This window comes from Rhagoletis pomonella, unplaced genomic scaffold (genome assembly GCF_013731165.1).
Source record: "Rhagoletis pomonella isolate Grant_MI unplaced genomic scaffold, Rhpom_1.0 Rhpom_scaffold_00007, whole genome shotgun sequence".
In the NCBI taxonomy this organism is placed as follows: domain Eukaryota; kingdom Metazoa; phylum Arthropoda; class Insecta; order Diptera; family Tephritidae; genus Rhagoletis; species Rhagoletis pomonella.
The window spans coordinates 71,070,557-71,074,557 of record NW_023458561.1 but is presented as its reverse complement, the minus strand read 5'-3'; positions in this window follow the sequence as shown (position 1 = coordinate 71,074,557).

Sequence of the window (4,001 nt, the reverse complement as noted above, 5' to 3'; positions counted from 1 at the left end):
CAACCCTTCCTTGGGTGTCAAAATACTGGCCCCAGTGCCATAACTGCCCAGTGCTAAGTTCAGGAAAATAAACAAATGGAATGTATAATATCACGCATTCACTCTTGGAGCTTCATATTTATGGGGGAAAATTTGAAAAAATTTTCTTTGCACATTAGGATGGCTCTTAAACCAACTCGAATCCAATACGAAAGGGAAAAGTTTGTATTTGTTGATTTACATCGGTTGGCAAGTATAAATATAATCAGTTATAAAGCAAACTCAAATTGGGCTGTATCTTGGCATGTATGTATGTTTGGGTGGTCCAAAATAAGCAAAGTCGGAATTTTAATGCTCTCATCCCTAGGATATAGAACAATCCTAGGGCATTAAAATTCCGACTTTAGTTTTTCACAGGCATTTATGGACCACCCTAATGTACACACTTACTTACTTACTTACAAGAGCTGCATTTTACCGATGAGCTGAAACGGTCTGCGACTGAACTATGTTGTAAGGAGCTGAAATAAATCGATGTATTTATGTACATTAGAGTGGTCCAAAAAAATAAAGTCGGAGTTTTAATGCCGGCACACCCTAGGATTGATCTATATCGAAAAAATATACCTCTATTTTTTAATTTGAAATCAAAAAATATTTAGGGAGTGCTCAAAGTTTTCCATGTATTTTATATGGAGAAAAAACCATCTTTTCGTAGAAATAGTGTAGAATTCTTGAAAATCAATATTTTTCGATCGGAAAACTTTACTTATCTTCATGAGATTCCCAATAATAATACTCAATTGTTTCTTTAACAATTTTTTCATGGTAACTATATTTTATAGGTCCTCCAAAGCCCATAGAAAATGCAATGGGGGACCAATAAAAAATCTTTAAGCATAAAAAATGGTTAAATAAACCATTGAAAAGTATGACAACCAAAGTCTTCCTACGGTTTCTTTACCATCTCTGCCTGAAATATCTGCGTTTGTAGTTGAGGAATCTGACGTAACTCTTGCGATATCTGAACTAAAGTATGATGGTAAATCTGACACTGATGGTTTTTGCTCGGTATTCTTCAAACTATGTGCGGACTCCCTTGTGGGTCCCATCACTCGGATTTTTAATAGCTGCCTCTCTAGTGGTGTTTTTATTGATGCATGGAAGGTCTGTTCTATCACTCCAATTTACAAATCAGGCGACCGTAATGATATACGTAACTATAGGCCTATAGTGAAACAAAGTACATTGGCCAAGCTGTTCGATAGCATCATTCATTCTAAACTTTACCTTCACGTATGTAACATTATAAGCAATTGTCAGCATGGGTTCATGCCTGGTAGATCCACATGTTCAAACTTACTCTTAGTCACCAATGATATCCTGAAGGCATTTAATTGCCAATCACAATTAGATGTGATATATACCGATTTCTCCAAAGCCTTTGATAAGGTTGACCACGTTGTCCTACTGCATAAACTAAAACTCTATGGTATTACTGGAGAGCTTCTGAAATTCTTTGCTAGTTTTCTTAGCGGGAGGAAGTTATTTGTGAAAATGGGTTTAGTCTCCTCAAATACCAGTGTCAAAGCTTGGTCAGGTATTCCGCAAGGTACCCATTGTGGTCCGCTATTATTTTTGCTTTTCATCAATGATTTACCCTCCCACTTTAAATTCACGAAATGCCTGATGTTTGCCGATGATGTTAAGCTTTTGCTGCAAGTTGACAGTCTTTCTGATTGCAGGAAGTTGCAAGCGGATTTAAGTATTTTTGAAACTTGGTGTACATCAAATAACTTGTACTTGAATACCAAGAAATGTGCTATTGTATCGTATACCAGAAAATTAGCGGCGTTTCTTTTTGATTACTCTTTGTGCAACAATGTGCTTTATCGTTGCTCCGATATGAAGGATCTAGGGGTGATCTTTGATACAAAGCTTACATTTAGCAAGCACATTGACTTTATTGTCTCTAAGTCGTTTGCGCTATTTGGCTTCATTCGTAGAAATACTCGTGATTTTAAGGACCCTAACATGCTTAAATCATTATTTGTTGCCCTTGTTCGTAGTCGACTGGAGTATTGCTCTTTGATATGGAACCCCTACTACGATGTATACTCTGGTAAAATTGAAAGGGTTCCGAAAGTCTTTACAAAATATGCCTTATACAACATGAGCTGGGATGATGGCCCTCCATCATACACTAGTAGACGTAAGCTTTTGGGTTTGCAATCTTTGCATGACCGCAGACTTTATAGTTCATTTATATTTGTATACAATGTGGTCAATAACAAAATTGACTGTGATCTTATCAATTCCTTATTTAATGTATATTTACCCCAAAGAAACTTAAGATGTAATCGTTTATTCGTTGAGCCAATTAGCAGAAATAACTATTCGCTGAATGAGCCTATCACTAGATGCGTTCGTCTTTGCAATAAATATGCCGATGTTATCGATTTTAATGTTAACTTTTATTCTTTTAAACTTACCTTGTTTTCCTTATTTAATTAAATATTAATTGTTAATTGTTGTTGTACTATATTTATGTCGTCTTTGAGACTAATTTTAAGTGGATCAATTGTCTAGTCTGTAAGATTCATGTAATCAGTAGACCGAATAAATAAATAAATAAATAAATATTAATACTGGAAGTCTCCTGAAGAGAACCACAGTTTTCCGGTCGAAAAATATTGATTTTCAAGAGTTTTATCCATTTCTACGAAAAATTATTATTTCCATGTATAAAATACATGGAAAACTTTGAGCGCTTTGAGCACTCCCTAAATATTTTGTGATTTCAAAATAAAAAAATATGGGTATATTTTTTTCGGTATATAACAAGCCTAGGGGGTGGCGGCATTAAAAATCCGACCTTATTTTTTTTACATACATTTTTGGACCACTTTAATGTACATACATATATATACTATTGGAACTTTAGAAAAAAGGGCGTTGTAAAAACAAGTCCAACTGGATTTAACGCTTAACCTCCCACATAAATAGATACCTCATATTTAAGTATATGGGGCGAAATTCGCCAACTGTACCAAGAGCACATTTTATACCAGAATTTTTTTTATGTGTAAAAGAATTTTTTTTCTACCGGTTTTTTGTCGAGCTATACCAGTTTAAACATTCAAATAAATGTCAGCCCTTTTTCTTGGGATAACAAGTTTTCTTAAAATTCTTATCTCATGTCGCAACAACGTAGTAGAGTTTGAACGAAATGTTTGGGGTGTTCACAGTTCGTTCCATCAAAGCACTCCTTTCTAGCAGTCGTCACAAAACTTTACTGGTGTTGCCAGACATTTCTTCTTTGCGTCCATTTTTTATATGTCAATTTTTGATTTTGGTTCTGAAAAATTTTAATTGTTTATCTTAATTACCAGTTGCTAATGTTTGTTCATTATTTTCCTTGATTTGCTCGTTTTCAACAGCCAATGCGCTCAAATCAAATGCAAATACGGAAACGTCCCCCCCCCCCCCCCCCTACCCCCCTGCTGCAAGGTTGCAAAATGTAGACACGTAAAAAACATACCTTTGAGTGTGTCAAAATGTAGACGGCGTCATTTACAATTTTGTATGGAAACCCACAACGCCACAGATTTTAGTTAGAGAACGTCTTAAACGTAGACGTCTTTATTCTGAGTCACTATTTGGAACGAACTGTGAACAGCCCAGCTGACACTTAAATTTTTTCCTGGTACATTTTTAGGATTCATTCGGTATTCAAAATTCTAAATACAAAAGCAGTCATCTTCAAATTGCAATTCTCAGCCGAGAAAAAGAATTTGAAAATAGGAATTTCATTCTCCGTATTTGTGTGTTCATACCCTGAAGTAAATCGTGCTAGTTCAGGACTAGCGCAGAACTAGCTCTTTAAGAGGCGGTACGGGTTCTTGATCTATCCCAACGCAATGCTTTCAACTGTCTCTTTTTACATGGCGATGTCCTACGAAGTGAAAATTGCCCCCTGGTTCCATTTGGACAGTTCTGGGACAGTAAGTTTTTCTATGAGA